General features: G+C 35.7%; 3 long non-coding RNA genes across 3 annotated transcripts in view; all 3 read left to right on the forward strand.

The window, feature by feature from the left end:
• The first annotated feature begins 1695 nt into the window (after window positions 1-1695).
• Window positions 1696-4274, forward strand: LOC131800993 (uncharacterized). The gene is made up of 3 exons (XR_009341656.1): window positions 1696-1888; window positions 1982-2068; window positions 3435-4274. It is a non-coding gene; the product is annotated as an uncharacterized LOC131800993 (long non-coding RNA).
• A 7564-nt stretch (window positions 4275-11838) lies between these two features.
• LOC131800994 (uncharacterized) lies at window positions 11839-13928 on the forward strand. Its single transcript, XR_009341657.1, has 5 exons — window positions 11839-11943; window positions 12059-12161; window positions 12277-12379; window positions 12972-13070; window positions 13195-13928. It is a non-coding gene; the product is annotated as an uncharacterized LOC131800994 (long non-coding RNA).
• A 69-nt stretch (window positions 13929-13997) lies between these two features.
• Window positions 13998-26454, forward strand: part of LOC131800995 (uncharacterized) — a 13093-nt gene continuing 636 nt past the window's right edge. The window contains exons 1-2 of the long non-coding RNA XR_009341658.1: window positions 13998-14295; window positions 26432-26454. The exon at window positions 26432-26454 is cut by the window's right edge and continues 30 nt beyond it. This is a non-coding gene — a long non-coding RNA (uncharacterized LOC131800995). The remainder of the gene's footprint in view (window positions 14296-26431) is intronic.

The raw sequence follows: 26454 nt of genomic DNA on the forward strand, positions 1-26454 counted from the left end.
AGGGTGGACTTGCGGGGGTACTATTATATGGAAAAAATTCTAAAATTTGTACATATGTTAAAATTTTTGTGTAAGATTTTCACCCCCAAATACACATTTTTAGCCAAATCCTTTGAAATATGGTAAAATCAGGAGGTACCTTTATATGGGCACTACTCCGAGACATCGACCTACATTGAAAACATTCTTCTACCCCTTATAATCCAATATGACAAATAGAGCCCAAATCAAAAATATAGCAGAACAACATAGCATGTCAAACCGAAAAAAATTTCGGGCGATTTAAATGAGTAAAAATAGTTTTGTCCACCATATTTTTCATCATAGTATAATTCAATGACGATTCAACAAATATTCGGTCCTGTGCTATTTTCATATATTTGTAGTTTGTTCATGTTTCCACAATTTATTTCATATTGTATATGTATATCCCAAATCTACGTTTCCAACCGATATTCTCTTGGGAGTTACAAATTCAATAGAATACAAAATTTTCTTTTCTGACCACACATTATATGTGAAAGTGGACTTGGACTTTACTTAAATAAATTTCTATGTGGCCATTATCTGTATGATGGTTCCCTAACAGCTTAGAGAAAAAGATGCCAAATAAGGGCCAAACAATGAAAAAAGTGGCCAAGACCCCAAAAATAGCTTAAATCATATGATGGTTATATAAATATGAAATCGGGATGTAGCCTTATCGTGAGTTATGTTCAATATCATGACCTGCAAAAGTGATTTAAGGTATCTTGAATGTTTGTGAAGAATTTCTGGAAGGATAGAATTCCTTTTCTTACTAAGAGTCTCATTCGCTCTACTATTTCCCACCCTTTATATTTGGTATTTTACTGATTGTATTCCCAAAGAATTTTGCATTTGAGCTCTCATTGGACGGATTATTGTCACATGAAAGAAGTAGGTCCACGCTTTGAAATGAGCTCCATTAGGCTTTTTCTGTCATTTTTGGTTGTTTAAATGTGTTCGCATCTTCCATCTGAACCACGATGTCGGCTCTGTAGTTGAAAGGTAGATGTCAGTTAACATCGTATTTCACACTTATTTCTTTTTTTTTTTTTTTTTTGGTGAAAAATTGTATATAGTGAAAAATTATTTTTTATTTTGTTCACAAAAAATCCACTGAATTCAATATGGTAATACAAATTGATTTTTTAGTGATTTCGAAAAAGTAATTATCTTTTAATCAATATTTATATTTCTTTTGGTGTGACCGCGTTAAATTATTTCGATATCATATATTCCGATTCCCCACCACAAAATTCGGTACTACACTTCCATGTAACCCGCCATCAATTTCAGTTCTCAAGAAATCAAGTAAATTAAATAAATTTGTATTTATATTCGAATTTGTACATTTGAAAAGTCAAAATGAAAATGTTAATATATCACATTTTTACGCGATTTTTTTGGATATTATCCTTTTCGGAGAGGAGACAACTCCGAATTTGTGTGAATCGTTAAAATCAGTCCAGCGGTTCGTAAGTTATAAGCGTAGTAACTAACACAACTTACATTTATATATATATATATATATATATATATATATATATATATATATATATATATATATATATATATATATATATATATATATATATATATATATATATATATATATATATATATATATATATGAAACTTTGAATTGGCTTTTTTCATAAATTGCAGGAGGGCATTGAAAACTTTATTACATGTGTTGACACATTTTCTTAAAAATTTATTTAATTTTGAATTTTGAAATATCGAAAAAAAAGAAACGAAGCATTGAAAGAAAAAAAAGAAACGAAGCATTGTACCTTACAAAAATATCAATAACCAGAAAATCCGTGAAAGACAAGAAAAGTGGAAGAACAAAGTTCTGATCTAGGTAAGTATCTAAATTTAATTCTTTCCTTATGAAGTAATTTGACGGATTATTTTGCTTTTCCAAACAGTATTAACTTCCCCACAATGACGAAAGAATGAGGATACAACATTTGAGTCTTCAGACCTAAGGTTACCGCAATTCGCCACATTCCTTCCTTTTTATACCCTACACCACATAATGGTAAGTGTATTATGTCTTTGTGCATTCGTTTGTAACATGGAAAAGGAAGCGAGATAGACCCACAGTTACTTTTGAGGATCAAAGGCCTGAATTTCGGCATATCCGACCGAATTCAGACTAGGTGGTATTTTGTTACGGGAGCTCTACTAATTATGCATAATGGGGTAGGGTATCATATAGTCATCCCCGCCTAACTTTTGACTTTTCATTACTGGTTTATTATAACCAAAACTGATATATAGAGAGGATATCACATGTTGGATTGGCATACAGTTTCTACCAACACAATTTCCACCACAACTTTTTTGCATGCCAACACCATTCCTATAAGACAGCAATTACTAATTGATATCCCCCCGTCCGGAATCCTATCAGCATAATATAGGGAATGAAATGCACCAAAAGCACATTTTCCAGATTTTGATGTCGAACTATAATTTGTGTGTAAAATATATATATATATACAATGCACATGAAATAAAAGCAGGAAATAGATTTGATGAAGGCAGTTGTTGGCCGGCCTCTGACCACCGGCACCACCAATTTTCAACTGAAGTATGTTTAACTGCCAACTGCAGAAAATGTAGTCTAAATGTGTTGCCCAAAGCGAGGTGGGTTGCAAAATTCAATGTTACTTCCGAACACTTTAAGCTTGAAGCTTTGGGCTATCATGTATAGAACCTTTTTAAGAAATTTCTAAAAATACGTCCTTAACCTACAATCGAGTCATAAATTTCGACTATACAGGTCGATTTCGTATAGCTCCCATATAACGGTACCTCCATATATTCGGATTTTTATGATTTTTTCTATATTGTTCACCGGATGATTTTTTCAAGTTTCGTATTTGAATATTGTGATGGCTCATGACAAACATTGCCTGTGCAGGTCCACGTCTTCGTATAGACTCCAGTATAACGGCTATATTAGGTATTTTTAAGATTTTAACGGATTTCCAAATTAGTTCGGCCCTTCCGAACTTACTGTTTTTTGCTACTTTAATATTAACAGTAGGGCGTTTCTTCTGCCGTTTTCGACTTTGAGCTTAACAGAAATGTTAAAATAGAAAATATTACATGAAACTTCGTTATAAGTTTTAGTTTCTCAATTGGATGTTTATGCTTATCAAGAATATATAGACATTGTAGGGTCTCCGGCGACTTTTTCAAACTAAAAAACAAACATAATAAATCCAAAATTTTTTCGTAAATTTATGTATATCGTGGCATATTTTTGAGTCGAAATAAAAATTTATGATCGGAAAGTCAATTACTAGAAGACGATCTAACTATTTCCCCCCAAGTAAAGTCCGTGATACGTGTTCTCTATTCCTCTACGCACATGTCATCGTTTATGTATCTTTCAGCATAACAACAAATTTGATCTGTTTCACCTCGTGGTCTCGTATGGTCTAAAGCATCCCTAGAGTTCTTCAAACCAAAAAATTATTAGACAACTTTGCAATATATAAATATGACCAGAATTTTTAATCCCCACACACGCAAACCCACCATCGAGGATCACTTTACGGCCAGAGAATTTGTTTTCTTGCCGAGTATGAGAACTAACTAACAAAACTTTATGAAAAGTGAATAAACACTTTTGGTGTTTGCGTTTGGGTGTGTGTGTGTGTGTTCAGTGACCGACTGTTGGCCAAGCCTGGCTATGCGTGTGTGTGTGTGTGAGCGCGTCTCAAAATCAAGTGCTTGAGAACAAATCTGATTGTAGAGGCTGCTACTGCTGCTGCTAGCATTTTTGGGCGATATGTTTGTGATATGGCTTTGTTCTTAATTGTGTCCATAATGTACGATTGTAGGTTTCTATTATACACACACATATACATTTATTTAAGGAATGTTCATTTCCATGCCCGATTCAGTTCTTTGTTGATTTTCTAGAAAAAAAATAAGCTAAATATACACAGACACACGCTCACTTAAAATTATACAACAAAACGGAATAGTTGCAATGGTTGATGGTGCCAAAGCAACAGTCGGATATGAGTTATTTCATAAATGTTGTTAAAAGATTAAATTATGTTTGGTTTCGATTTATAAAACCAGTAAGGAAGGGTCAAAGTCGGGGGGTTGGTCCGACTATATGATACCCTGCACCACTATGCGTATTTAGTAGAGCTCCCGTAACAAAAAAGTGTATATTGGAAATTTATGTGAGGTAGATCATACCAACTATAAACCTTATTGGAATCCGCATCATGGTTTTAGAGTAGTCACAATTTGGGAACTATATCCAACTCTGAATCGATTTTCAGATTCAGAGTTGGATATGGGTTTTGTACCTCTAGTACCAAGTAACATGACTTCTATAAGAATTATATTAAAAAATATTTATTGAAGTAGTAGATAGATGCCGGACTGAGTTTCACTGAATGGAAAAATTCGGATGAATATGAAAAAATCGATTGAATTTGGGCTGATATTACATATACGGTTGAGATAATAAACTGCAACAAGAGCCATAATTTTTATATATATATATTTTTTTTAAATTTTATTGAATGAAAGCAAAAATGTCGGAAATAGCTTCAAATTTTAGAATAAGTTTAGATTTATTCGAATTGGTTACCTTTGGCACGAATTATGGCCTTCAAACGGCCAATGAAACTGTCACACGCTGCCCGAATGTTGCTCTGCGGTCCGTTCTCGGCAAAGCGCTTAATTGAGGTGATCGACACATTGGCATTTTTTAGTGCCAATCTTGCTTTTCAAAATACTCCAGAAACGATAGTCCAACGGATTGGCATACGGAGATTTTGGTGGCCATTGTGCGCTGGAAATGAAGCGAAGAACCTCATTTTGTAACCATTCTTGGGTGGCGCGTGCTTAGTGCGAATAAATAAAGGTTTTAGACCCTAGATCTCTTTGGACCATATCCGTTTCAGAACATTTGGAGTCGATCTAGCGATGTCGGTCCGTCTGTCTGTCTCTCTGGCTGGTGCGCACGATAACTCTCGAAGAGTATCCGATTTGGTACAAACTTGGTACATCGAAATATTTTTGTCAAACTTAGATCGTGTTCGCAGATGGGCAATGTCGGTCCTCTCCTTCTGGTACCTCCCCCACAAAAAGTCGAAATTTTCAAAATGCATATTTTTTGCACAGAAAGAGAAAAGATAATCAAATTTTGCTTCAACTTTGCAAATATTATTATTTGCATCAGTGCTGGGTCATGTGTGATCCATTCCAAAAAGTACCTCCCCCACAAAGGGTCACAATTTTGGATGATTCTCACCAAAATGCTTTTGAACGCTTGTAAACAATATAATGAGCTGTCACTGGAATATTTTTAACAGCTGTCGGACGAGTGGCTTAGAAATGACAGCAGTCTGAATTTGGTTGCAGTTTTTTCTTTCACCCTGGGGAACTACCGGAGTGAGTGGGCTGATATATTCCATTTTCACACCCGATCTTGTATTGATAGAAATATTTGGATTTTACAAATAATCAAATGTCCATTCCGCATTTTATTCATGGTTACTAAAATGTTGACGCCCTTGTTGGAGAGGTACCAGATGGAGTAAATCGATATGTACCATCTTCACACTAGGTCTTAGCTAGCCAAAGTATAGGGATCTGTAAAATTTACAGAGAATTGGATGCTTGCTTCGCATTTTATAAGAGTTACGATTATTCAAAATTTTGACCCTTTGTGCGGGAGGTATATAATGAAAAAAATATTAAGAGTTTGGCAAATTGTCAAAAAAATTAATGATAATTTATTCTTGTATCCGGTAAATTATTTCCTGTGACATTTTTGATCTTTTGTGGGGGAGGAACAGAAGGATTGAACCGATATTGTCCATCTTCGAACTCTATCTAAGTTTGTCAAAAATATTGCGATGTACCAAGTTTGGATTAATTCAGATATTTCCTATAATTCTCGCAAATTATGTGTTATTTGTAGGTCTTCTAAATATGCCAAGGGGTGCAGGGCATCATAAAGTGGCCCGCCCGACTTTTGGCCTTTCTTTACTGGTTTATTATACCCTCAGCCATATGGCTACAGAGGGTATATATCATTTGATACGGGTATATATCAAAACGTGCCTAGTCGAAATAAGGGTTTTAGACCCTAGGTCTCTTTGGACCAAATCCGTTTCAGAACATTTGGAGTCGATCTAGCGATGTCCGTCCGTCCGTCCGTCCGTCTGTCTGTCTGGCTGGCTGGTGCGCACGATAACTCTCGAAGGGAGTATCCGATTTGGTCCAAACTTGGTACATCGTAATATTTTTGTCAAACTTAGATCGAGTTCGGAGATGGGCAATATCGGTCCACTCCTTCTGGTACCTCCCCCACAAAAGTTCGAAATTTTCGAAAAATTTAGTTTTTGCACAGAAAGAGAAACGGTAATCCGATTTTGCTCCAACTTTGCAAATCTTAATATTTGCGTCAGTGCTAGGTCAAGTGTGAAAATGGACAATATCGGTCCACTCCATCAAGTACCTCCCCCACAAATGGTCAAAATTTTGAATAATTACATCTCTTATAAAATGTGATATAAGAGTCCGATTGTCTTCAAATTTCACACATGCCAATATTTATGTTAACCCAAGGTCTGATGTTAAGATGGAATATATCGGTCCATTCCTTCTGGTACCTCCCCCACAAATGGTCGAAATTTGAAAAAAAAAAATATTTTTTGCACAGAAAGAGAAACGATAATCCGATTTTGCTCAAACTTTGCAAATCTTAATATTTGCGTCAGTACTAGGTTAAGTGTGAAAATGGACAAGATCGGTACCTTCTGGTACCTCCCCCACAAAGGATCAATATTTTCAATAATTTAAATTCTCATAAAATGTGATATAAGAGTCCGATTGTCTTAAAATTTCACACATGCCAATATTAAATGTAACCCAAGGTCTGGTGTTAAGATGGAATATATCGGTCCACTCCTTCTGGTACCTCCCACACAAATGATCGAGATTTTCAAAAAAAAATATATATTTTCTGCACAGAGAGAGAATCGATAATCCGATTATGTTCCAACTTTGCAAATCCTGATATTTACGTCAGTTCTAGATCAGGTGCAAAAATGGATAATATCGGTCCACTCCATCAAGTACCACCTCCACAAAAGGTCGAAATTTTGAATATCCATCAAGCTCTTAAAACACTAAATTAACATTTAAGAATTAGCACGTCTCAATGTTTTTATAAACGCAAGATCTTTTATAAAGATGGTAGAAATCGGACCATTCGTTCTGGTACCTCCCACACAAAGGATGACAGTTTTGAATAATCAAAACGAGGAAAGAATCCGAAATAAACATCCGGTTCTCTTTATATTACACACGTCCCATTATTTCTACTAACTCAAGATCTGGTGTGAAGATGGGATATATCGGTCCACTCCTTCTGGTACCTGCCCAAAAAGGATCAAAATGTTGAGTATCCACGAGCTCATAAAACGCAAAATTAACATCCGATTCTATCCAGACTTGGAGCTTCTCAATATTTTCATTAACACAAGACCTGCCAACTTATTATTGTCATAACTTGCGAAACAAGTCGGTGATTCTTAACAACTTGCTATATCTAAATATTTCTCTTAACCAGTATTCTGATATGAATATGTAATTTGTCGGAATTTATGATTTCGCATAAAATTAGATAAATAGAATTTTGCACATACCAATATATTTTATCTGTATTAGATGAAGTATGAAAATGGAATACTTCGGTCCGCTATATCTGTTACCTGACGCATATTTCCGAAAATGTGCACCTATCTCATATAAAGTACAAGAAGTAGCCGATATAGTCCAAATCTGTCACGTTCATAACTCAAGGCTGGGGGTATACATCTGTCGGCAAAACCGACTGATACTATTTTACTTGTTTTTCAATATATATGGAAGGGAATAAAGTTGAGTATGAGCTGATCTTTTGTCCTTTATTATGTTAATATTTTACGATAGGATACAATTGTGAACACTAAGACCGACAACACATAAAACGGTATATAAATGCGGTCCGTATAATAATTTCAGTTCAGTGAGTGGTGGTGTATTGTACAGAAAGTATTTGATTCAAAAATATATATCTGACTTATCAAATTTTTATCACGAAGTTATGGTGATTGTGTCATGCTCTTACTGCAAATTGGATTAAAAGGTTCATATCAAATAGCAAACAATGATGAGATGTGGAATTCCTTTGCGAATAAAATGTTAGTTGATATCTGAAAACATGTTGTGAGTCTTTCCGCGGGATGACTATCCCATTTTCATTTGTAATTCCGGAAAAAAAACTTCAAATTAAATTGATCGCTCGAAATACATCTTTTGCGTACAACTCAATATGCTGCCAATGATTCCCCCTTCCATCTTCGTATCGCTAGTAATGGTCTTACAAATACACAGCAAAGAGATCATTTCTTTCAGCTTCTTCTGATGTTCGCATTTCTGTTCTAATGATTTTGAAATTTCTTAAATTGTTTCAAATTTTATTTATTTTTATATTTTTCTCATTGAAAAGTTAGTTTTTAAATATATTATTTATTTGTCAATAAAAACTTTTTCTCGCTTACTCTTTTTAAGGGTTGTGAATAAATGAGAATTATTGGGTTATGAGCGGGGTGTATTTTCTAGGTAACGCAGTAAAACCAGCTGCTCTCAAAGCACATTGTTTTAATTATAAATATTACAAAAAAATGTTGTTAAGTTAAAAAGCACGCCCATTTTTATAGTGGATTTCTCGAATATTTGTCGGCAAGGTCTGAATTCGTCTCGTGGGTGGCCTTTCGTTTTGTTCATGAGTTTTTGGCTCTTACCCAGCAAATAATCTCTTTACCAAATAATGGATTTATTAAGCAACTAGCTATTCACGCTTCGTTTTCATTATAACTTCAGCCATATGACAACAGAAGAAATATGACATTAACACTGCCAAATAGGTCTCATCGTTTTTCTCATCGGTTCACGTTTTCTTATAGCCTCCATACAACGACATAACCCGATATTCGGTATTTTTTTAGTCACATGATTTTTTTCACAGAATTATTTTAAATTTGGTATTTAGAGTTTGTAACGGATTCTATCTTCATCGGTTGTAGACAATATTCTATATGGGTCTACGTTTTACTATATATGTCCAATTCAGTGTACCTTCGGATTTTTCGCATTTTGACGATGTAGGCCGCATTTTTTAACTCATATGTCTAAAATTTGGTACGTGTAGTTTGTAAATGGTTCTAAATCCTAAGTCGGAATATTGCTTATTTGAACCCAAGTTTTCCTATAGCACACATCGGCAATTTGTTTTAGATTCCGTTTTTAGAGCATCTAATGGGTTTTACCTCCAGATGCATAACATTTTCCATATATATCCACGTTTCCCCATAACGCTTATATAAGGGTACCTTTAGATATTCCGTATTTTGACGATTTAGGCCAGGGTATTGAGGTGTCGAACTTCATGTAACATAGTCGAAAATGTTAAAAGGTACTATGTTTAATGAATCTCGAAAACGGATGTAACATTTTATAATTATTGTCCAAATTTGTATCTTTTGAGAGAGAGGTAAAAGTATATGCCGACCATTATTGACCATTTTCCCACCTATGAAATTTGCATGAGATTTTGAACTTTCTTCAAACATAATCTGAAATTATAGGGCTCTTTGTTAAAAATATTACAAATACCAATCAGAAACTCCCTTTGATAGGTATCGTGCGAATAGACAGAGGGATATGACAAGATAGATTCTATTTTAAAACCAGTAAGGAAAGCTCAAAAGTCGGGCGGGGCCGACTATATGATACCCTACACCACTATGCATATTTAGTAGAGCTCTCGTAAAAAGGTTTATACAGGGCATTTCAGAGCTCTATGAGATATTTGGTACAAAATCAAAATCTATCTAATTCTATCGTGCATTTTACGAATTATAGCTATCTCTGAGCCGGGTTTCTCCAAATTTGACGTATTAGCTTCTAGACTGAATTCGGTCTTATGTACGAAAATTCATGCCATTTGGGCTGATATTGGCCATTTGATGCACAATTAACACGAAATCGGATGAAGATATATATGGGAGCTATAGCTATATCTGAACCGATTTTTACTAAAATTGGTGTACTTGCTTCTAAGCTGGTTTCGGTCGGATTTGCCAAAATTGATGCTATTACGGCCATTTGGTGGTCAATCACCCGAAATCGGATGAAGATATGTATGGGAGCTATATCCAAATTTGAACCGATTTCGGTAAAATTTAAAACAGCTATTCCTGTGCTCCATCTAATACCTGGTACCTAATATCACGGTTGTGGAGTGAATATTACGAATGTAAGGGACTAAAACACTAAATCGGATGAAACATATATATGGTTGCTATATCTATATCTGAACCGATTTTCACTAAATTTGATATACTTGCTTCTAGGCTGAATTTGGTCCGATGTACTAAAATTCAGTCCATTTGGACTTATATCGGCCATTTGGTGCACAATTAACCCGAAATCGGATGAAGATGTATATGGGAGCTATATCCAAATCTGAACCGATTTGGTTAAATTACAAACAGCTATTTCTGGGCTGTATCTTTTATCTGTGCTCCATCTAATACCTGGTACCAAATATCACGGTTGTGGAGTGCACAGTAGGAATGTGAGGGACTTAAAGATCAAATCGGATGAAAGATATATATGGGAGCTATAGCTATATCTGAACCGATTTTCTTCAAATTTGATATACTTGCTTCTAGGCCGAACTCGGTTGGGTGTGCCAAAATTCAGGTAATTTGGACTGATAGTGGACATTTGGTGCACATTTAACCCGAAATCGGATGAAGATATATATGGGAGCTATATCTAAATTTGATCCGATTCTCACCAATTTCAATAGGGTTCGTCCTTGGGCCAAAAAAATATTGTTTGGAAAATTTCATCTCAATCGGATAATAAATGCGACCTGCATTTTGTTCACAAGAATACATGGACAGACGGACGGACGGACAGACGGACTGACATGCATAAATCGACTCAGAAAGTGATTCTATGAAGGTTCTCAAAAGTAACTATGGGTCTATCTCGTTTCCTTCTCCATGTTACAAACAAATGCACAAAGACATAATACCCTTACCACTATGTGGTGTAGGGTATAAACAGAAGCAGGGTGAACTTATGCCTAAATTCAACTTTGGTGTTTTAAAAAATCAAAAACAGCTAGTTACTGGTCCTAAAGGGCACTAAATAAAATAATGATACTTTTAGCTGGGTAAAGGCCGAAAACTCATAAACAAAGTAAAAGACCACGCAGGAGACGAATTCAGACCTAGCTGTCAGACATTTGTTCGGCAAATCCACCATAAAAATGCGCGTACATTTTTAAAAGAACAGAAATAATTGTTATATATTTCTTATTAAAACAGCGTGTGTTTGACAGTAACTGCCCTTACAGCGTTACTTAGAAAATGCACCTTTGTAGCTGTTCAAAAAGAGTAGGCGAGAAAAAACTTTCATTGACAAATTTAAAAATGTATTTGAAAACTATTTTTCCTGAACTCAGAGAGGAAATAGAAAATATAAAAATAACTAAAGTTTTGAACAATTTAAGAAGTTTTGAAAGCATCAGAGGCCAACAGCAAAATAAGCTTTAAGAAATAATCTCTTTGCGGTGTATTTTTAAGACTATTACTGGCGATACGAAGACAAAATAGGAGTCATTGCCACCATTTTGAGTTCTCAGCAAACGACGTATTTCGAGCGGTCAATTAAATTGGATTTCTTCTTGTCCCGAATTAAATAGGAATTTGGAATAGTCATCCCGTGAAAAGCCTCGCAAAAAGTTTAAAGATATCAACTATTCGAAAGGAAGAACACATCTTATCATTACTGCGTGACAAAAATCTGGTAAGTCAATTACATAATTTAGAGATTGTTATATCCTTTATAATCCTCAGCCGATTGTTAATGTTAATTTGGAATGACAATTAAATTGGATTTCTTTTTGTCCCGAATTAAATAGGAATTTGGAATAGTCATCCCGTGAAAAGCCTTGCAAAAAGTTTAAAGATATCAACTATTCGAAAGGAAGACACATCTTATCATTACTGCGTGACAAAAATCTGGTAAGTCAATTACATAATTTAGAGATTGTTATATCCTTTATAATCCTCAGCCGATTGTTAATGTTAATTTGGAATGACAATTAAATTGGATTTCTTTTTGTCCCGAATTAAATAGGAATTTGGAATAGTCATCCCGTGAAAAGCCTCGCAAAAAGTTTAAAGATATCAACTATTCGAAAGGAAGACACATCTTATCATTACTGCGTGACAAAAATCTGGTAAGTCAATTACATAATTTAGAGATTGTTATATCCTTTATAATTGTCCTGTCCTGGGGACCTCTATCATTTGGGGGCAGATCTACCACACTGACGGCTGGCTAGCTGACAAATTTTTGCACCGGCGACAGCTCAGTCTATGGGGCCGCAGTTCTTGTCAATGTGCTAGAACTTGGAAGAGTGGACAAAAAACTAAAACTTATTGCTAGAGGGATGACAAAAAAAAGATGACAACGAATCATATAGCTTTTATAATAGGTTTGAATAACCGGTTAATTTGACACGGTTTTGTAATGCACCGTGCCTGGAGAAATTCCCCACCTCACCATGGTATCCCTGTTCTCCTATTCTATTTCCTGGAATACCCCATACTTCGCCCTACCTGTTTAAGACCTACGTTTTCTTACCTTGTGTCTAGTGTATTTCCATATTGAAAATCAAGAATTTCTAAATATCGTTATAAAATTTATTAATTTTAAAGTATTCAAAAAAAAAAAACGATATAATTCATCCTCTTTAAATCGAATTCATGATAAATATATAAATTGTGCTCTTAAAAAAAAACAATAAAATATTTCTTATTTATTTTCAGGGCTCGATGGCTCCAGGAACATTCTTTCCTCTCCTTTAGAGCTAGAGGAGGCTGTGGAAGTGGCGTACATCGGGTATCAACCTTTTACCAAATAAATGTGTATGTCTTCGTACGTTTAAAGTAGTTGCACTATAATTATATTCACGCTTATTATTATTTTATTTTTTTGCTTCCTTGTTTTTTTTTTTTTTTTTTAATTTAATTTTTCTCTCTTTTTTTTTAGGTAAAAAGGGCGAACAAAAAGGATAACCAACACTAAATTTGTCGGCGATAAGGGCAACAGTAGAGATGCTAGGGTAGCCTAACCCTGAATTGAGCTCGATTCGGAGTTCTGTACCTATTCCGCAAATACGGTAAGTCAAACTAACTCTAAATCCTTTTGTTTAGCCTTTCCTAATAATCTCTCTTTCTTTTCATATGCGGAATCTAATTAATTGGCTTGTCGTCCGTTTGTCTGTCCGAGTATGTTGTAAGATTGTCTATTGGGATCGAGAATAATACCCGTGCATGCCAGTCTGGTCATGCATAAACACTGCGCCTCCCACGGTGGATTGAACGGTGTTGAGTGGACTCCCGGTGTGGCCTCCAGTCGTTGTTGAAGTTGCTTTTGTCTTCGCGTTCTTTTGAGTTTTTAAAGTCTTTATGTATTGGTATTATTTTTTCATATTTTAAGTATTACAGTTTTTCTTACAGCTTTGCTTTGGCTTTAATTTTTCTTTAAAGCACTATTTTGTAAGAGCTATATGTATTAATATAGTTTTATTTAGCTCATTATTTTGCTTAGTTAAATATAATTAGTTGTGCCAATATTAGGTAATAACATTGATTTTGATTTATTAATAAAAATTATTTTACACCAACTACTTTTACTCTCTTTGTTGGGATTTACGGGAGCCACACGTCCAATCTTCTTTGCAGGTCTCATCAAAAAAAAAGGGTCATCTCCTCCTCGTTTTTTTGACAAACCACCCTCCATATTCCCCTACAATTATTCCCCTCTTTCTTTTATTTCCCCTTTTTCTTTTATTTCCCCTTCATGACATTTGACAATTGCTATATTCCCCAGTTCATTCTGGTGAATGGCTAGTTTTAAATTCTTCTTCTTCTTTCATTTAAAGCTTAACCCTCTTACAGGCGCACACCACATAATCCTCAGCCGATTGTTAATGTTAATTTGGAATGACAATTAAATTGGATTTCTTTTTGTCCCGAATTAAATAGGAATTTGGAATAGTCATCCCGTGAAAAGCCTCGCAAAAAGTTTAAAGATATCAACTATTCGAAAGGAAGACACATCTTATCATTACTGCGTGACAAAAATCTGGTAAGTCAATTACATAATTTAGAGATTGTTATATCCTTTATAATCCTTAGCCGATTGTTAATGTTAATTTGGAATGACACAACGCATTATGTACCGTTCTTCACGACATTTTACGTGTTGTTGGTTTTAGGCTTCAGAATTGTATCCTTTATTAAAGTTGCATAATATTAATATGATAAATTGACAAAATATCAATATATTCTGATTTTCACTTAAAGTCAAAATTTTTAGTCAGAAGTTATTATTTTGAACAGTCAAAAAGTGACAAGATTCAATGGTGTAATATTTACTGGCTAAAGTGGTCTTTTTGTTTGAAAATATCAAAAATTTTTTTTGAAGCGAACGTTTGTAAAGCTGAACCCTGTTTTTTTACATCAATGCTATTATTGTAATTTGTGTTGTCTTTCACTGAAGATATATCAAGAAATATATGCGAGAGACATACTTTTTATACAATACACGACTACATTGAGAGGATATTACAAGCTTGTTTGTAAAGCTTAGAAGTACTGGTTAAAAGGCTACCGAGGGTATATATCATTTGTTATATACCATAGTTCAATTGATGAAATCCGTTTTTCGTAACATTTGGAGTCGATATAGTCACGTCAGGGCGAAGGGAGTGTTCGTGTAGCTTTCCCACAATTTTTATACCCTACAGCACTTTGTGTTGGGGGTAGTATAAGTTTGATTGGACCAAAAATTATGTAATACCTCGAAATATTGGTTTCCCACATTCCCACATTTCACCTTACCACACAGGTTGGGATTATTATATGCATTTTTATACTGGAACGGTTAGGCTCAGAAGGGCTAGGTCCATTGTTATTAAAGATGTCCGCAATATATTTAGGGGTTGAAATGAACCAACAACTAAAAATGTTCCTGATTTTGAAAATTCAAGCCAATCGGTTCAAATGAACCAAAAACAGAAACATTTTCCTGATCACACAATTCAAGCCAATCGACACAGAATTTAGCCTGAGAAGAGAGTTAAGGACATCGAAGCATTTTGGGTGGATGTTAAATGGACAAATTTTGGACAAATGCCCTTGTCAGAAAGCTAAGGGTATTATCTGGACAATGCTCTTTGACATAATAACAAAAGCGAAACCTTCAACAACTATATCCTTGGCTTACTTGTGTTTAATAATCTCGCAAAATGTTAAATCAAATGAAACACATCCTATGTTAGAGCAGGAGTGAAAATGAAATTCATTGGCACACTCTGTTGGAAACCCCCCAAGAAAACTGAAATTTGGCATATCATAATATATAGATACGATTTAGGGCAGGTGAGAAAATGGACAATATTGGTAAATTATTTCCAGTACCTCTTCCATAAATAAAAATTAAAAGTAATAATTAACATAATGTGGGAAATCAAGGTGCGAATTTCTTCGAATTGAGAACGAATGTGAAAATAGAATTCATAGGTCTACACTGTCAAAACTTTTAGAAAAGGCATAATAATCAATATGTCTTAAATAAACCAATCGACCTGCAAGTATAGTCCAAACTAGAAATGAAATTGGAAGTAATTTGATATTTGATAGTTGTTACGGGTTCCTAACCACCTTGCCAACAACAGATACCACCCTATATTAGGTATTCTGATGGCTTTCCCCAATTTTATCAACAGAATTGTCTGCAATTTGGGATTTGAAATTTATAATGGATGCCTAACTGATTTAAAAAAAAAAAAAAAATTCATAGGTCCTCATTATACCCTATACCACAAGGTGGTCAGGGTATTATGTCTTTGTGCATTTGTTTGTAACAGGCAGAAAGAAACGAGATAGACCCATAGTTCCTTTTGATGATCTGTATAGAATCACATTCTGAGTCGATTTATGCATGTCCGTCTGTCCATGTATTTTTGTAAACAAAGTATAGGTCGCATTTATTGCCCGATCCAGATGAAATTTTGCACAGATCATTTGTTTGGCCCAAGGACGAACCCTATTGAAATTGGAAATAATCGGTCAAAATTTAGATATGGCTCCCATATATATCTTCGTCCGATTTGCCTTTTATTGTGCATTTTGCATATACACCCAAATTAGGTCTGAAAATAAGTGTGCCAAATTTGATCGAAATCGGTTCAGATATAGCTATAGCTCTCATATATATTGTTCATCCGATTTGTTACTTTTGTCCACCGCCGCCGTAATATGCACTCTGCAACAACAATATTTGGGGAAATATATCAAATGCAGCTCAGAAATACATTTGCTAAATTTTATCGAGATCGGTTCAGATTTGGATATAGCTCCCATATATAACTTCGTCCGATTTATCTTTTATTGTGCACCAAACGTCTAATATTTGTCCAAATGGGATGGAATTTGGCACTTACGACTGAAGTGAGTCTAGAAGCTAGTATGTCAAATTTGGTCAATTGTTCATCCGATTTGTTATTTTCGTCCTCCGCAGCCGTAATATGCAATCCGTAACAACGATATTCAGGGAAATATAACAAATACAGCTCAGAAATACCTTTGCCAAATTTTATCGAAATCGGTTCCGATTTGGATATAGCTCCCATATATATTTTTATCCGATTTCAAATTAATTGTGCACCAAATGGGCAATTCAAGTCCGAATTTGAAAAGTACAAATGCTTCGGCATATTTAGTCCTTTGAACTTTAAATTATAATTATAATCATAGCGTGTATGATTGAATTCTCCCATAAAAACTTTTATTTTATTGCAAAGTGGTGTAGGGTATCATAAAGTCGGCCCCGCCCGACTTTAAGACTTTCTTTACTGGTTACGAATGTAAGAGACTTAAAATCGATGGAAACATATATAACGGAGCTGTAGCTATATCTGAACAGATTTTCACCAAATTTGATATACCTCTAGACTGAATTCGGTAATTTGTGTCAAAATTCAGTTCATTTGGTGCACAAAAACCTGAAATCGGCGGAAAATATACAAAGTGAGATGAAAAAATGAAAAAACTGGGACCAATTTCAGATTGCTGTCATTTCTAAGTCACTCGTCCGACAGCTGTTAAAATTATTCCAGTGACAGCTCATTATATTGTTTACAACCATACAAAAGCATTTGGGTGAGAATTTTTCCAGAAAAAAGTTATTCGTGATGGAATTCAAGCGTGATATGATTTCTTTATATTTGGCTGGAAAACCACAAGTGGCTATCGTTAGAGCACTCCAGCATTTAAATGGGAATAAATAGTTTGTGTCTCGTAACATCCCTCCTTACCGTGATACTGGTAGCGTAACCCGACGTCAAGGAAGTGGACGGAACAAAACGACAACATCAGCAGAAATTGTTCGAAAAGTAAAGAAGCGACATGAACGAAACCTGCGTCGCAAAATGGCTCATGAGCTGAACATATCGCAATATTCCATTCCGTAAATATTGAACAAGTAAAAAAACATTACGTTCGGCCGGGCCAAACTTTTAATACCCTCCATCTTAGGGTAAAGGAAACATTAGAAGAAATGTGACAACAACCATTAAAAAGCCGAATATTGGGAGGTATCGTTACATGGGGGCTATACCAAATCGTGGACCTACACATGCAATGTTTCGCCAACGGAGCTAGAACCCATTATTACCTACAAATACCAATTTTTGACCAATCCGCGAAAATATGTGGAAAAAATTATCAAAATACCGAATATCGGGAGGTACCGTCATATGGGGGCTATACCAAAATGTGGACCTATAATTACAATGACTCGCCACTCGAACTGGGACCCATTATGACCCACAAATACCAATTTTTAGACAAATCAGTGAAAAAATGTGGCAAAAACCATCAAAATACCGAATATTGGGAGGTACCGTTATATGGGGGCTATACCAAATCGTGGACCCATACATGCAATGTTTTGCTACCGGAGCTGGAACCCATTATGACCAACAAATACCACTTTTCAGACAAATCCGTGAAAAATGTGGCAAAAATAATCAAAATACCGAATATCGGGAGGTACATTTATATGGGGGCTATACCAAAACGTGGACCTATACATGCAATGTTTTGCCACACCTACAGGGGCCCGTTATGACCTACAAATACCAATTTTCAGACAAATCCGTGAAAAAATGTGGCAAAAACCATCAAAATACCGAATATTGGGAGGTACCGTTATATGGGGACTATACCAGAACGTGGACCGATATATCGCATTTTCAATACCAACCATCCTAGACACAATACAAATTGCTCTGCTAAATTTTGGCGCTCTACGTCAAATAATGTGGGCTGTATCGTGATTTCAACAGCCTTGAAAGCCTTGGGCACACAAACATTTTGGCCGCCGACCTTGGACAGCACGCGCCACCCAAGAATGGTTACAAAATGAGGTTCCTCGCTTCATTTCCAGCGCACAAAATCTCCGGATACCATTCCGTTGCCCTATTGTGACTGGAGTATTTTGGAAAGCAAGGTTCGCACTAACAAATACCAAGAAAGTGATTTATGAAGATCCTCAAAAGCGACCTTCTCCATGTTACAAACAAAAGCACAAGACAAGACAAGCACCATTGAAAAAATATCGCTATATGAAAACCTGGAACTGTTTGAATAATTTCCTACAATTCGGAATAGTACCCACCAAATTTCAAACAATTCTATTAAAATTTCTATAGTCATTATATCCTCAGCCATATGGCGATATCATTTGCTACAGTTAATATGTGTCTAACGGTTTTAGACCCTAGGTCTCGTTGGAACAAATCCATACATTTGGAGTCGACCTAGGGTTGTCCGTACATCCGTCTCTCTGTCTGGCTGGTGCGCGCGATAACTCTCGAAAGAAGCATTTGATTCAAACTTGGTACATCGTAATATTATTGTCAAACTTAGATCGAGTTTGGAGATGCGTAATATCGGTCCACTCTTTCTAGTATCTTTCCCACAAAAGACCAAAATTTTCACAGAAAATAGTTTACTTGATAGAACACGACATATTATCCAATTTTGTGCAAAGTTTGTAAATCCTCATATTTGTATCAGTTCAAGGTCAGATGCGAAAATGGACAATATCGGCCCACTCCAAAATGTACCTCCCACACAAAGGGTCAAAATTTGAAATAATTATAACTCTTATAAAATGTCAAATAAGGATGCGATTCTCTTTAATTTTCACACATCACAGTATTTCTAGTAACAAAAAAAAAAAAATACTGGTGCAAAGATGGAATGTGTGTTGAATGTGTTTCTGAAATTTGAAATAGTACTCGTAGTAGCCTGAGGAAAAATCTATTCTGTCATTTTAAAAAATACATAAAAGGGAATTTTTCATATTGAGAATTATTATTTGGATAGACATTGAAAGAAAGAAAAAAAATATTTGAAAAAAAGATATTATTTGTGTTCAGAGGAATAGTATCCTGAAGAGACGTGTATCCTTAAATAAGAAAGAAAAGCTAAGAGCTGAAATCAGCTTTTATTCTTCGAATCCGAAATTTTATCTATGAAAACCGAATGCTGTAATATGGATTCATAAACTAATTAAAAAGTCAAAACTTTTCTTTGCGGTACCAATGTCCCATTGTAAAGTATAGCGAAGTTCGCATTAAATCTGTATCCGGAAGAAAACGTATACGATTTACTCAACGTTCCCGCTACAATACATTCAAGAAAATTCATATAAAATTGCAAAATACAGCTAATACTAATTTATTTTTGGCAAGGGCATCATATTTCGGAGTCGGCAAACCTGGATGTTGCTTTGGAGCATTAGGGTAAGTCCAAACTATTATATTAGTAGGATGAGGAGTGAGGTCGAGCTAGTTTTAGAAGTATGTGCTCATATATACGAAAAGTATGAAACGATACTAAATTTAAACAAGTAAAAAAGCAGTAAGTTCGGCCGGGCCGAACTTTGAATACCCTCCACCATTTGGAACGAATTAGAAAATTTTCAAAAAATAAAATCCAATAAAAATTCTTTAAAAATCTTTAAAATATCTAATATAGGAAGGTACCGATATATGGGGGGATATACGATATTGTGGACCTATAAAGACAAATCTATGTCTGCGTGTAAAGTACTCACAAGGAACTCCGTGTGTGGATTTTCAGACAATACGATTGGAAAATGTGGCTAAAATCATCAAAATACCGAATATCGCGGGGTACCGTTATATGGTAGCTATACGTTATCGTTAACCTATATAGAGAATTCTCTGTCGGTGGGTAAAGTGCTCACAAAGAACCCCTTGTGTACAAAGAACCCCTTGTGACCATTCCGTTGAAAAATATGGCTAAAAACATCAAAATACCGAATATCGGGGGTACCGTTATATGAGAGCTATACAATATCGTGGATCTATATAGATAATTCTCTGCCGAGGTATAAAGTACCCACAAGGAAAATGTGATTAAAATCATTAAAATACCGAATATCGGGGGGTACCGTTATATGAGGGCTGTTCGAAGGCGTGGACCTGCACAGACAATTTTCTGGAATGGGTTGAAGTATCCATTACGAACTTCACATGCGAAATTTGAAACAATCCCGTTAAATAATGTCGTTAAAATCATCAAAATACCGAATATCGGGGGTACGGTATATGGGGGCTATACGAATACGTGGACCTACATGGTCCATTTTCTGTTTTATGCGGAAGTATCTATTACCAAATTTGAACCAATCCCGGTAAATAATGTCGTTAAAATCATCAAAATACCGATATTTGGAATGTATGGAGGGTATATTATGTTCGTCATTCCGTTTGTAACTCAACGAAATAATCATTTTAGACCCAACAAAGTATATATATTCTTGATCAGCGTAAAATTCTAAGACGATTTAGCCCTGTCCGTCCGTCTGTTGTAATCACGCTACAGTCTAAACGAATTAAGATAGGAAGCTAAAATTTTGCACAGATCTCTCTTTTGTCTGCAGGCAGGTCAAGTTCGAAGATGGGCTATATCGGTCCACGATATCGTATAGCCCCCATATAACGGTGCCCCCCGATATTCGGTATTTTGATGATGTTAGCCACACTTTTCAATGGAATTGTCTAAAATCCCCATAAGTAGTTCCTTGTGAGTACTTCACCCCCTGAGAGAGAATTGTCTATACAGGTCCACGATATCGTAAATCCCCCATATAACGGTACCCCCGATATTCGGTATTTTTATGATTTTACCCACATTTTTCATCGGAATTGTCTGAAAATCCACACAAGGAGTTCCTTGTGGGTACTTTATACCTCGGAAGAGAATTATCTATATAGGTCCACCATATCGTATAGCCCCCATATAACGGTGCCCCCCGATATTCGGTATTTTGATGATGTTAGCCACACTTTTCAATGGAATTGTCTAAAATCCCCATAAGTAGTTCCTTGTGAGTACTTCACCCCCTGAGAGAGAATTGTCTATACAGGTCCACGATTTCGTAAATCCCCCATATAACGGTACCCCCGATATTCGGTATTTTGATGATTTTACCCACATTTTTCATCGGAATTGTCTGAAAATCCACACAAGGAGTTCCTTGTGGGTACTTTATACCTCGGAAGAGAATTATCTATATAGGTCCACCATATCGTATAGCGCCCATATAACTGTACCCCCCGATATTCGGTATTTTGATGATGTTAGCCACACTTTTCAATGGAATTGTCTAAAATCCCCACAAGTAGTTCCTTGTGAGTACTTCACCCTCTGAGAGAGAATTGTCTATACAGGTCCACGATATCGTAAATCCCCCTATAACGGTACCCCCGGTATTCGGTATTTTGATGATTTTACCCACATTTTTCATCGGAATTGTCTGAAAATCCACACAAGGGGTTCCTTATGGGTACTTTATACCTCGGCAGAGAATTATCTATATAGGTCCACGATATCGTATAGCCCTCATGTAACGGTACCCCCGATATTCAATATTTTGATGTTTTTAGCCATATTTTTCAACGGAATGGTCACAAGGGGTTCTTTGTACACAAGGGGTTCTTTGTGAGTACTTTACACGCAGACACAGATTTGTCTTTATGGGTCCACAATATCGTATATCCCCACATATCGGCACCTTCTTATATTAGATATTTTAACGATTTTAAAAGAATTTTTAATGGATTTTATTTTTGGAAATTTTCTAATTCGTTCCAAATGGTGGAGGGTATTCAAAGTTCGGCCCGGCAAAACTTACTGCTTTTTTACTTGTTTGACTTAGGATGTAGTATCCATTACGAACTACCAAATTTGAAACGATTCCGGTAAATAATGTCGCTAAAATCATCAAAATACCGAATATCGGGAGGTACCGTTATATGGGGGCTATACAAAGACTTGGACCTGCACAGATAATTTTCTGTCTTAGGCTGTAGTATTCATTACGAACTTCAAATGCCAAATTTCAAACAATTCCGTTAAATAATGTCGCTAAAATCATCAAAATACCGAATATAGGGAGGTACCGTTATATGGGGGCTATATGATAACTTGGACCTACATGGCCCATTTACACAGTTAACCTGCCTACTGGCAAAATATACACGTCTGCAAAAATTTAGCCTTCTATCTCAATTTGTTCGAAAGATAGCGTGATTACTACAGACAGACAGACGGACATATCTCAATCGTCTTAGAATTTTAAAATTAATATACCCTCCATAGGGTATAAAAAGTTTGACCGCTATTTTAAGTAAGGATCAGGTAAAAATAAATAGGCAGAGTGGGAATATTACGACATTGATTTATTCTGTGAGATCAGTACCTTAAATTAAATAATGTGGGACAGTTATATGCGAGAATGTTCCATCTTCTGGTCTTGCGGTTCAAGGTAAAGAGAAAGAAAAGGGCACAAATAGAACAAAAAAGTTAAGTATTGTTCGAATAGATTCCTCAACGATTTGACTAAAGATATATTTTCTCAACTATATGAACAATCATCGACGATTTCAATCAATAGATCGACTCACGACGAATGTGCTCTTCGGGGCTCTTGACATTCCAACAGAGGTAATTTTCACTCACCAAACTTTTAAACTATTGCTGGTAGAAAATGGAACAAAGAACTATTTCCACTAATAAAACCAGTAAAGAAAGTCTTAAAGTCGGGCGGGGCCGACTATATGATAACCTACACCACTTTGCTAATTTAGTAGAGCTGCGCATAACAATTAAAAGTTTTTATGGGAGAATTCAATCATACACGCTATGATTATAATTATAATTTAAAGTTCAAAGGACTAAATATGCCGAAGCATTTGTATAAAGTACCCACAAGGAAAATGTGATTAAAATCATTAAAATACCGAATATCGGGGGGTACCGTTACATGGGGGATATACGATATCGTGAACCTATATGGACAATTCTATGCCGAGGTATAAAGTACCCACAAGGAACTCCTTGTGTAGATTTTCAGATAATTCCGTTAAAAAATGTAGGTAAAATCATCAAAATACAGAATATCGGGGGGTACCGTTACATGGGGACTATACGATATCGTGGACCTATATGGACAATTCTCTGCCGAGGTATAAAGTACCCACAAGGTATAAAGTACCCACTCCTTGTGTGAATTTTCAGACAATTCCGTTGAAAAATGTGGGTGAAATCATCAAAATACAGAATATCGGGGGGTACCGTTATATGGGGGCTATACGATATCGTGGACCTATATGGACAATTCTCTGCCGAGGTATAAAGTACCCACAAGGAACTCCTTGTGTGGATTTTCAGATAATTCCGTTAAAAAATGTGGGTAAAATCATCAAAATACAGAATATCGGGGGGTACCGTTATATGGGGGCTATACGATATTGTGGACCTATATAGATAATTCTCTGCCGAATTATAAAGTACCCACAACGAACTCCTTGTGTGGATTTTCAGACAATTCCATTTAAAAATGTGGGTAAAATCATCAAAATACCGAATATCGGGGGGTACCGTTACATGGGGGCTATACGATATCGTGGACCTATATGGACAATTCTCTGCCGAGGTATAAAGTACCCACAAGGTATAAAGTACCCACTCCTTGTGTGAATTTTCAGACAATTCCGTTGAAAAATGTGGGTGAAATCATCAAAATACAGAATATCGGGGGGGTACCGTTATATGGGGGCTATACGATGTTGTGAACCTATATAGATAATTCTCTGTCGAGGTATAAAGTACCCACAAGGAACTCCTTGTGTGGATTTTCAGACAATTCCATTTAAAAATGTGGGTAAAATCGTCAAAATACCGAATATCGGGGGGTACCGTTATATGGGGGATTTACGATATCGTGGACCTGTATAGACAATTCTCTCTCAGGGGGTGAAGTACTCACAAGGAACTACTTATGGGGATTTTAGACAATTCCATTGAAAAGTGTGGCTAACATCATCAAAATACCGAATATCGGGGGGTACCGTTATATGGGGGCTATACGATATCGTGGACCGATATAGCCCATCTTTGAACTTGACCTGCCTGCAGACAAACGAGAGATCTGTGCAAAATTTTAGCTTCCTATCTTAATTTGTTTAGACTGTAGCGTGATTACAACAGACGAACAGACGGACTGACAGTGCTAAATCGTCTTAGAATTTTACGCTGAACAAGAATATATATACTTTGTTGGGTCTAAAATGATTGTTTCGATGAGTTACAAACGGAATGACAAAGTTAATATACCCTCCATACCTTTTTTGGTGGAGGGTATAAAAATTGAGTGGCAAAAGTAATACAGCGGTGCACCGATAATGGGGTATTATTTTTCATTTTTATACCCTCTACCATACTATGGAGGGTATATTAACTTTGTCATTCCGTTTGTAACTCCTCGAAATACTCATGTCAGACCCAACAAAGTATATATATTCTCGATCAGCGTAAAATTCTAAGTCGAATTAGTGATGTCCGTCTGTCTGTCTGTTGTAATCACGCTATCTTTCGAATGAATTGAGATAGATGGCCAAAATTTTGCACACATGTTTATTTTTCCAGTAGGCAGGCTAAGTTCGTAAATGGGCCATGTAGGTCCACGTTTTCATATAGCCCCCATATAACGGTACCTCCCTATATTCGGTATTTTGATGATTTTAGGGACATTATTCACCGGAATTGTTTCAAATTTGGTATTTGAAGTTCGTAATGAATACTACAGTCTAAGATAGAAAATTGTCTGTGCAAGTCCATGTCTTCGTATAGCCCCCATATAACGGTACCTCCCGATATTCGGTATTTTGATGATTTTAACGACATTATTCACGGGAATTGTTTCAAATTTGGTACTTGAAGTTCGAAATGGATACTACACCCTAAGACAGAAAATTGTCTGTGCAGGTCCACGTCTTCGTATAGCCCCCATATAAGGGTACCCCCAATATTCTGTATTTTGATGATTTTAGCAACATTTTCCAATGGAATTGTCTGAAATTCTACACAAGGAGTTCTTTGTGAGTACTTTACCCCCAGACATAGATTTGTCTATATAGGTCCGCAATCTCGTATATCCCCCCATATATCGCCACCTTTCGATAGTAGGTATTCTAAAGATTATAACAGAATTTTTAATTGATTTTGCTTTTTTGAAAATGTTCTATTTCGTTCCAACTGGTGGAGGGTATTCAAAGTTCGGAACGGCCGAACTTACTGCTTTTTTACTTGTTTTATCTCACTTTGGTTCTCACAATTGTACTCACTCTAGAGGTCGCCTCATAGCTATCATCAGAGTAGAGTCCTAATACTATTGGAGATGATGCTGTATTTTTCTCAGATTTTGCAATTGCTTGGCAGGGAGCAGTCGCTGTAGAAGACTTTCAGATCTACAAAAACTTTATCGCAATTTATATTGGTGGATAAGTATCACATGATCGGCCATGTCCGATTGTAGCCTTTAAGGCATACATACATACATACAATATTGCCGTAGCCATAACCAACCCCGTAAACGTACTCACATTTAATACATTCGATTAACGGTGCCATAACATAATTCTGCAAAGCATATTTAAATAAATGAGCAGGGCGAAAAATAAATGCCATAAGTAATATAATATTACATTATTACTTGTGGCATGGCACTTGTTAATGTTTTCAACAGCAAAATTTTGAATATTGTTTGTCTATTTTTTTTTTTCAAAAATTAAAAAGGAATAGAAATAGAAAGAAATAAATGTATTTTTTTTTCTTTAAAGGCTTGAATTGAATTGATTGATTG

Source organism: Musca domestica, unplaced genomic scaffold, assembly GCF_030504385.1.
Source record: "Musca domestica strain aabys unplaced genomic scaffold, Musca_domestica.polishedcontigs.V.1.1 137, whole genome shotgun sequence".
In the NCBI taxonomy this organism is placed as follows: Eukaryota; Metazoa; Arthropoda; class Insecta; order Diptera; family Muscidae; genus Musca; species Musca domestica.